The sequence below is a fragment of the Bos grunniens genome, chromosome 6 (assembly GCF_055505025.1).
Source record: "Bos grunniens cultivar Pamir isolate PY7600 chromosome 6, Bosgru_T2T1.0, whole genome shotgun sequence".
Lineage (NCBI taxonomy): Eukaryota > Metazoa > Chordata > Mammalia > Artiodactyla > Bovidae > Bos > Bos grunniens.
The window spans coordinates 47454472-47465125 of NC_141170.1; the positions used below are offsets into that span (position 1 = coordinate 47454472).

At 46.2% G+C, this 10654-nt stretch overlaps 1 pseudogene; it reads right to left on the reverse strand.

Moving 5' to 3' along the window:
* Positions 1-5888, reverse strand: part of LOC147370663 (mitochondrial-processing peptidase subunit beta-like) — a 73376-nt pseudogene extending 67488 nt beyond the window's left edge.
* Positions 5889-10654: the final 4766 nt, after the last annotated feature.

The window sequence follows — 10654 nt, forward strand, 5'->3', positions numbered from 1 at the left end:
ATTGACTCAGAAGGTGTCGGGTAAGACGGAAGATGTTCCGGTCGACGAGGACCCACTACCCCATGTACCACTTACAGCTCAGCACAGACTGAGAAACACTGGGGTACCTGATATATTAGGGACTTTAAGAGATCCGGTCTTATGACCTCACTCATCGGAAAGGGAAGAGGTCCCCTAGAAGAGTTGGGTCCCTAACTTGGATCCAGAGGGCGTAACGTCCGTCTAAGAAATGGTGAACTCGGTGTTCCCTTCGGGGACTATACACCACTCGGGTCCCTTAAAGTACCACACTTGGGGTACGTTGTAGAAAAAGAGATTCTGGACTCAGGGAACCAGTCTTCGTTACGATACACCTTAAGATACGTACATTTATTCCGTAATTCGTTTACGCAACTACTTTTAGAAGCAATTCGTACCCAAAAAACTACCGGTCATGTGTACAACCGTCTCTTATTCGACAACCTATTATCGCAGGTTATTTAGTTCAGTCTAAAGTGGGAGACAGGACAGGAAATGGTAGAAGGGATGAAAGAAAAAAACAAAGATTTACTCTAAAAGACAAATAAACTCCTGTCTATAAATACTTCGGTCTCGGAACAACTACGACTCGACTCAAAAGTGGCAATAACTACACTCAGTTCAAAAGTGGTCTTTTGAACTGTCTCTGTGTACAGACACAGTCTTTCATTTTACCCCTTCCTGTTACCCTCCCCTCCAGTGTGCACGTAAGTCTCCGTTTACAAACGGATTCTAACTGAACCGAAGTCAGAGTCATAAATAAAACGACTCGTAGTACTAAAGTACTTTTTACCAATAAGGTGTGGGTACGTGCAAGTTAACAGTGGATATAAACACGAAGAGATTCCTCTTCATACATTTATGTAACGAAAGGGAGTTTTACTGGTTCCTGATTTCGTTAAAAGATAAACAAGTTATAACAATACCGTTGTGACAACTACAAACCACGATCAAAAGTTCCACTATTATGGAAGTTACAAAACACGATTATGGTCTGTGATTGGGACGAACCACAAAAATGTTCGTAAATTTCTTGACTTTGAGTGAGGTGGGGACTTGTAGAATCCTGACTTTAACATTCCTGGTTAAGTGTTCACTCACAAATAGATCTTCTGTGGTAGGGGTTCGTAGTTAAGCCAAGATCTACCATGGAACGAAAGGATGTCCTCTTTTTTTTTTTGGGTGGAAGAGAGGAAGATGAAATCAACCAACTGAAAAAGTGTAAAGTCATCGAACAAAACACCAGTTTAAGGGAAGTAAGAATACTGATACCTTTCTTCTTCCAACTTAAAAGAAATTTATATACATAAGTACTAAAAAAAGGGTGGTTGTAAATTACTCCTGGACGAAATATGACTCGTGACACATCCGTGACTTCTATGGAGACAATAGAACGTGTGGTAGGAGTCACTTGGTCCTCTGACTGTTATTGTCTTTGTTTTTTGGATTAAGGAACGCAGGAGACGAGTACCCTTAAGGTCCGAGTAGGAACGGAGAGGACTAAACCCCTACAGGTGTACGAACGTTTGTCGCCTGAAGGAGATGAAGCGAGATCCGACTGTATGAAACGTACTGGAACTTAAGTGGGAGACACTGGAGTGAAGACCCCTTGTTCATTCCCTTCGTGACCATTTGGGACTGGTAACTTTGGTCTTGTCGATCGAGACGACAGTCTCAGTTTCCCACTCCCGTTCCGGTCTTTGTCCTTTACTGCGACTTCGCCCGTCCTCGACACCCTTCACTTCTCGCCCCCAGATTTAGAACGGAAAATATCCCACACCTCTGTCCCGATAGTGAGTCCTAAGAAGTGAAACGAGTGACAGTCGAGGACCCGTGACGTAAGTGTATTTAGTGTCACACCGACCGTCGTCGAGTTCTGCACGTCACGAGCTAGATGCGTTGACACGATCGGACCGAGGGTCCGGACCAAGCAAAATGGAACCCGGGATCCCGATGACATCACGGACCTCCCGAAGTGAACCTTTGGTCCTACCCCGTCTGTATGGTCGTAGAAGGAGTGGCGAGGTAAAGGAAGACGTAGTCTTATACAGTTGAGAAAAGGTGCAGTCATCAAAATGGGTGAGAGTCTCGATGACGACACGAATTGGGAACCAAAATATGACTTAGATCACTATAGGTGTAACGTAAATAGAGTCGGAAAAAAAGAAAATTTCCGACGAAGAAGGACCTTCTTCCGTCAGACTGCTAAGAGGGTGACACCTCGGAGTCAAGAGAAATTATGGACGAAGTCAGGAGTCCGAAGTTGAAGTTGAACCGGAAGTCGTTAACGGAAAGGAATTACTCGCAACAAGAGGACACGACGGAGACCTTATAAGTATAATTGAGGACAAGGGCTTCGACTTGGTCATGAGTCGAAGATCGATTCACAGAAAGGGACTCCTATAAACTAAGGAGTACGTTCGACTACGGAGTTGGGAAATAAGTCCAGGAGACCATCAGTAATCCGATTGAGTGATGACACAGTAGGAAGGTCCGTATACCATCCTAACGTGAATTGGGGGGAGAATCTTCAAGGTACATCGTACACTGAACAAGTCAGTTACTTTACACTGTCTAATACTGTGAAGACCCGTCTCCGAAATCTTAGACCCCGTATTATACGGTACGGGAAAGGGGACTACTCTACTAGTTCTTCTGTGTACACTACCACTTCGGTTCTCATAGACCCAGGAACTTGCTGATTACTCTCGGACGGACTGTTGGTGCAACCTGTACATTGTACTCTTTATTTGCACCCAACACACTTCTTTGACTTTAAAACTTCAATGACGCCGGTTTGGAATGGATAGGACTGTCTGTGTTCCAGGGACTTTCAGACCTTGACGTTACTCGTGTGTGTTGAGTCCGAAATCACGAGACACGAGATGGTTTGGCTATACCATCAGGTTTTTCGTCGGTTCACTTTTGCTGTCGTTAATAGGAAATGACTTTAGTAAAGAGTGGAAGTGTCAGTAGTGAAGACGGTAGAACTTTCTCCAGTTATCTGACTAGAACCCACGACACTGACGGTGTCACTACGTTGACGTCTCTCCCTCCTTTCTTCCTGTCACCGTGCGACGGAACGTCAGGACCGAATGTCTTCTTGATTCGACAAAGGTTTCCCGAAATACCAAGTGGATTCGGTCTTGTTGTCCTGAGACCGAGTAACAGACCTTACTGTTTTCGTTTGTAGTAAGGACTCCGTCCTTATATTGTTTTTACGGTTTCAACCTTTCTCACTGACACGGGTCCCAAAGAATAAACTAAGGAAACGAGGGTTAGAAAGGAAAGACGAGCAGGGGTCTACCCCTGGTACTAGGCACTACGAGAGTAGGTCCATACCTTAGACCTCTAAATACTGATATTGGTTGTCTAGACAAATCAATTTTAACGATTCAACCGTTTAAAGTAAAATCTCGGGATGGGAGGAGTTAAGAGTCGGGAGACTTATAAGGGACGATATAGTTCCGAGGAAGACCTTTACGACCGATAGTTTGTCGGAGGGAACCTGACAACAATCGACCATTGATGAAGTTGTTTGTCGTAACGTCGTAGAGAAGTAAGACGTACGGAGTACACTCTCCGAGACCCCCATCTCTCTACCATTCCAGTGACTGAATGTCGGAACGCGTCCCGACTACCCAGTACACGTTACCCGGGTCAGGTCGGACGGTGTCCGAACCACCTCAAAGAACCTTGTGTCGGTACGGGTAAGTGAGTGTACGGTAGACCCCGACGATACCCTGATGGAGACGTCTTCAATTATAACGTCAACGTCACCTCTGGTACACCAGGTGTATTGGATTTTATAGATGGTAGACCAGTAAAAGTCTTTTTCAAACGACTGGGGACAGCTCACCTGTTAACCGGAAGATCCCCTCAAACGTAACAACAGTGCCAAGAGAATTTCCTGTTAAGACACTCTGAGTTCCCATAATACAATTACCCCCTTTAAGTCCGTATCCCTCGATAAAACTCCTTCCTTCAGTACAGATCGACGACAGTTTGGTATGTACAGTCCGTCGACGGACGAGATAGTCAGGTCCTTTCACCTCATGACGAAGGTTTAGGGACACGTTTTGTCGCACGCATCACCTCGTCTCCGACGAACCGAAAGTACCGACCCCGACCAAGGTACCTTCTTCTCCGCTCGTGTAGGAGAGACAACGAGGCCTCCGGGGAACCGAAGTCCCACCGGTGTCCTCGGCTCAGACGGAAGAAATGAGGAGACCCAAAAGACTACTGCCGTCTCACTTACTAAACACTCGTGATTTCTTCCCAAAGTAAGTATCGAGAGAGAGAGGTGGCCGTGTTTACCCCTCAAAGGTAACAAGAAAAAAAAAAAAGGACGAGTCCCCTTTTACCTTTTTTGGTTCCGTCCGAGCCCACCCTTCCGAAAAGGACGTGACACAAGTGAGGTCCTCATTCTTCTACCGACCGATGGGAGACTTAGTGGGTCCGACAGTGACCGGTTCTTCTTAGGACGGGGACTCTTGTCCCCGGTTCGTTCAAAGGAACGGTCTTCCAGATTGTAGAAGATTCGTTGAACCGGTCACGAATGAGGACTTTACCCCGGACCCGACTTCGGAGACGGGACGTACGCACAGTGGGCCCCCTCCGACAGTCGTGGCCCCGACACTGAGGAGGGTTCCGACGTCTACTGTGAAGACCGGACTTCGCTCGACTCCTCCTGGAGAAGAATAAGACACTACGATTCCCCTCCTTTTCGTGTGTCCCGGAGACTCGGGAAGAAGGAGGAGACTACAACAGTACCTTTACATCAGTAGAGTCGTTTGCCCGCCTCACAGACCTCTCGCTCCGGTACAGGATTATCCTCGATACTCTCCTACACCAGCGTAATGAGAGTCTTTGGCACTTCCTCTCTGTCTTTTCATTTATTGTTTCAAAGTTCGTTCTACCTATCACACTTCAGATCTTTTCCGTATTTAGGATCTAAAATCTCTTTCCGTACAGATCCAACTTTAGAGTTGAGACACTGAATGGTCGACACACTGAGACCCACATAGGTACTAAAGTAGGTTTCTTGTGATTAACTACCGAATGATACGTGGTTCTTAGGAAAATTCTCGGTTTCTAAGTCTGACCGGGTTGAATCTCCTCCACTGGAAAGAGTTGGAGTGTCTTGAATGAGTAAGATTACCTCCTTCTGTCTGTTATTTGAACTCTGTGTATTTAATTTTTATATTAAAGTTTCTCACTATCCCCGACACTTTTTTACCTTACTTCACGTTCTCACTAAGTCTCACGATCGAGAAATTCTTGCTTACCAGTTCCCTCCGAAGAACCTCCTCCACTGTAAACTTGGTTCTAGGTTCCTTCCTCCTTCTCCTAACGTCCTTCTCCCCTCATAATCACGTTTCACGTGACGAGTGAACTCCGAGACTCGTAGTCGAAAAAACAGATATTAACCCCCTTTTAAGTGAATTACCCTAACAACAATATATTTTTGTTCCCGAAGGACCCACGGGGGGGAGGGTTTAGGTTACCAATTTACTCTGTTGTGTACGGTTCATAAATCTTATTAGAAAACACGTATGTACTTACTTACTTACCACTCTCCCGAAACTCCATCATTCATGTTGTACTTTAACTCAAACAAACCCTTGAACTGGTCGTCCTTATTTGTGTCTTGGGGTTTGCCGACTGGAAAGGGGCTCATTCTTTCTTAAAGAGGACAGATACGGAAGAAACTTGATCCCGAGTGAAAAAAGGATTGGTTTTGTAGTCGAGAAGGACTCGGAGTTCGGACGGTCGTTAACCTACGTGAATGGGGAAGTCGAGCCTCTTCCGTTACCGTGGGGTGAGGTCATGAGAACGGACTTTTTAGGGTACCTACCTCCTCGGACCATCCGACGTCAGGTACCCCAGCGACTCAGCCTGGACTGACTCGCTGAAGTGAAAGCGAAAAGTGAAAGTACGTAACCTCTTCCTTTGCCGTTGGGTGAGGTCACAAGAACGGACCTCTTAGGGTCCCTGCCCCCTCGGATCACCCGACGGCAGATACCCCAGCATGTCTCAGCCTGTGCTGATTTCGCTGAATCGTCGTCGTCGTCGTTGGGGAAGTCGAGAGGGTCAAGGGTCCAGTAGTCTAGTCCACCTTTGATTTGGTAGACGAGAGGTCACGGAAGTCGGACGACTGTGTCAGAACGACTAGTACCCTGAACGGTCGAACGTATTGGTACGTAGCGTGACACCACGACCTTTTCTGAGAACTCTCAGGGAACCTGACGTTCCTCAAGGTTGGTCAGGTAGGATTTCCTTTAGTTGGGACTTATAAGTAATCTTCCTGACTATGACTTCGAGGTCATGAAACTGGTGGACTACTCTTTTCAGTTGAGTAACCTCTTCTGGAACTACGACCCTTTCTAACTTCCGTCCTCCTATTCCCCCGATGTCTCCTACTCTAACAACCTACTGTAGTAACTGAGTTACCTGTACTCAAACTCGTTTGAGACCCTCTATCACTTCCTGTCCCTTCGGACCACACGACGTCAGATACCCCAGAGTTTCTCAGTCTGTCCTGAATCACTGACTTGTTGTTGTTTTATTGGTGCGTTCGGTTAAAGGACATTACTTAGAGAGAGAGAGAGAGAAAGAGAGAGACACATAGGATAACCAAGACAAAGGGACCTCTTACGACTTAATTGTGTTCCCGGGTAAGCCTCCCTAAGGAAACAAAAAAAGATTCTAAGAAAAAAAGAAACTACACCTGGTAAAAAGTTCATAACTTAAACATTTTTATAACGAGAACAAATGACAAAACCGAAAAACCGGTGCTCCGTATACCCTGGAGTCTAGGGACTGGTCCCTAGCTTGGTTGGGGTACGTAATCTTCCACTTCAAAATTGGTGACCTGGTGGTCCCTTCAGGGGTCCTAGGGAAAATTAAATTAGTGTAGATATTTCCAGGATAGAGGTTTATTTCGGTGTAAGACTCCATAATCCTCAGGACCAAAGTTGTATAATAAAACCTCTCCTCATATGTCGTTCGTTTAGTAGGAAATACACAAGCGGCAACAATGGACGTCGACTCTGTGGATTGACGAATGTGTTCCATGTCTAAGTGTATGGTTCCAACTACTACGTGTCCTTCCTTAGAACGATGTAGAGGAACCATCGTACAAGGTCAAAGAAGGTTGAAACTTCTCAGTAAACTACTATCCGAACCCTCTTTCGTCCAGAGATTCCCACAGTCAAACTACTGACTAAAACCCCGTAGAGAGTTGGTACAAAATTAAACGGGCAAAGGTCGATTGTAATTTTACTGTAGTACGTGGGGCCTACACTTTCAGTAAGATCTGTGCCTCAGTAGTAGACGTGCAACCCCGATTCCTCCCCACAAGTCGTCGGCACCTCTCCGTCGAGAGAAGTCGGTTTGAATGACTTTACAGGCTTAAGAACGGAGGGTCGGTTACAGTCGACGATTAGACATACTTAATTACGTCATTATTAACTCGACATAAGTCGTTCGTGATTAAAGAAAGTGATGTAGTTTAGTTCGGAGTACTGACAAAGCTTTATTTGTACGGTACGAGCCTTACGACTTAGGGACACGGCCGTCGACCCGAGACCTACCTAGACCTTGCCCAAGTCCATTTTCTGCCCCGACAGGTCACCACTCTCAGTAAGGACTCGTATCGTCCGTCCATTCTGCACTCGGGTAGGTGTAAAATTTCCCACTTTTCTTCGGTTCGAAGTTAAGAACGACCATAGGTTCGTCGTAAGTGGTCCGTCGTAGGAAGATGGGGGAAGGAAGAAGTCCTCGAAGTCAGAGGTGTCGCGTCCTCTCTTATCGGGCCGTCGATTCTAGCGGTCCACTCGCCGACGAGGAGTCTGGAATGACTCCCCCCGGAGCACCACAGCGACGTCCCTCTCTGGTTCTCTCTCTGGTAGAGTTTCTGACTGTCTAGTCTGACGTCTATTTGGAGTCTCCTTCACGGACTGTCGGAGAGTGTTCTCTCCTTTGTCCTTTTGGTTTCTCTGGCAGAAGTTCCGTCCCTCGGTCTCTACGAAAGGAAACAAGACAGACGTCCTCCCCTTCACCTTCCTTCTCGTTTCAGATCTTCCTGTTACTTCCTTCATCCCGTTCCTACCTGCTCAATACGATTTCTCGTATATACCTTCAAGAGGTTTGTTCTCTCGGTTGTTCAGTCACCCTTCAAATCTACAAGGTCAGACTAGAGACCCGTTACGAAAGTCATCGTAGTATCTCTGGCTACAGTGGAGTGGAGAAGAGTGAGAGTGTGGAAGTAATAATAACACGGTCTGGGACTCGACGTGTGTCCAAGACCCCACCCCCGCCCTGCCACCCGTTTCGGGAACCAAAGACAGAAGAGAGCGAAGGTAAGGATAGGGAAGAGAGACAGAGAGAGGGACACAGAAGAGGGAGACAGAGATAGAGAGGAGAGAGACAGAGACAAAGAGGGGAGGGTGGAAGAAGGAGAGGAGAGGTACTGATCCAAGATTTATTGAAACCCCTTTTAATTATAAGGTAAGTCACCTTGGTGACAGGTGATTGGTGAATGATTAATAAAAGGTTTATTCGTTAAATCCTGACTTAAGGTGTAGAAAAGAGGAGTGTAACCAACATGACACATCTTATTCCCAGAGGGGGCGGGTGGACTGGGACCCACGGGGAGAGTTCGAGAGGGGGGTCGGGGTGGTACAGACGTCGGAGGATGGGGTGGGGGGATGAGGGGTGATCGACGAATAGAGACCGTTCGAATCTTACAGTCGCGGTCATTTCGAGGAAATCTAAAGAGAGGAGAAGGAAGACAGGAATAGGACAGTCAGTCCTACTTTCTTTAATTCAGCACATTCAGACACGCAAAGAGACACTAGGATCGAGGGTCCTGAATCTCGACGGACGTTCAAGGGTGTAGTGGACCCACACCCAAGTCTGTACTTTTCAAAGTCCTCAAGACCCTTTACTTACAGTACCACAAGAGTTTCGAGGTTGAAAGGTCAGGTATGAAACCTTGCACCTTTCATCCGACACTTAGTTTCGAGGTTCCTTTGACGAAGACCGTAACCACCGTTACTCGGTCTTGGGTACGCCCTACTCTGAGGACCCGGCGGAAGGGGAGAGCCCTCGTCGTAGTGACATATACCGTGTGTCCAGCACGTGACGTGTCGTACGACGACTCCCCCGTCGAGGACAAGTCACGAACCAGTCGAGTGGTTCCACGGTTGAGGATACAAAAGGTCGTCTCGGTGCAGACGAAGTCCGTTCCTCAATAAAAACAATCCGTGAACGGTACATTCTCTTTGGGTTCATTCTACCATTCACAACGCTCTCCCGTAGTCTCCCGTCTGTGTGACTTTGATATTAGTGTCTTTTGATCAGTTAGATTAGTGTACCTGGTGTCGGACTAGATTGAGTTACTTTGATTCGGTACGGTACACCCCGGTGGGTTCTGCCCGTCCAGTACCACCTCTCCAGACTGTCTTACACCAGGTGACCTCTTCCCTTACCGTTTGGTGAAGTCATAAGAACGGAACTCTTCGGGTACTTGTCATACTTTTCCGTTTTACTATCCTGTGACTTTATCCTTGAGGGGTCCAGTCATCCACGGTTTATACGATGACCTTAAGTCACCTCTTTATTGAGGTCTTTCTTACTTCCTTACCTCGGTGTCGTTTTGTTATGGGTCAACACCTACACTGACCACTATCTTCGTTCCAGAAGACGACATTTCTCCTTATAGCGTATGCTTGGACCTTACAATCCAGGTACTTAGTTCCGTTTAACTTTCACCAGTTTGTCCTCTACCGTTCTCACTTGCAGCTGTAAGATCCTTAGTTGCTTGATTTTACCTGACCTAACCCACTTAAATTGAGTCTACTGGTAATATAGATGATGACGCCCGTCCTTAGGGAATCTCTTCACCTCATCGGTAGTACCAGTTGTTTTCTCAGGTTTTACGTCATGAACCTACGTTAGAGTTTTTGCTGACTTACTAGAGACAAGCAAAGGTTCCGTTTGGTAAGTTATAGTGTTATTAGGTTCAGATACGGGGTTGGTCATTGTGACTTCTTCGACTTCAACTTACCAAGATACTTCTGGATGTTCTGGAAAATCTTGATTGTGGGGTTTTTCTACAAGAAAAGTAATATCCCTGACCTTACGTTTTCATCCAACAGTTCTTTGTGGACCTCATTGTCCGTTTAAACCGGAACCTTATGCCTTACTTCGTCCCGTTTCCGATTATCTCAAAACGGTTCTCTTGCGTGACCAGTATCGTTTGTGGGAGAAGGATGTTGTGTTCTCTTCCGAGATGTGTACCTGTAGTGGTCTACTAGTTGTGGCTTTAGTCTAACTAATATAAGAAACGTCGGTTTCTACCTCTTCGAGATATGTCAGTCGTTTTTGTTCTGGCCCTCGACTGACACCGAGTCTAGTATTTGAGGAATAACGGTTTAACTCTGAATTTAACTTCTTTTATTCCTTTTGGTGATCTGGTAAGTTCATACTACATTTAGTTTAGGGAATACTAATGTCTCACCTTCACTCTTTATCTAAATTCCCTGATCTAGACTATCTATCTCACGGACTACCTGATACCTGTCTCCAAGCACTGTAAGATGTCCTCTGTCCCTAGTTCTGGTAGGGGCAC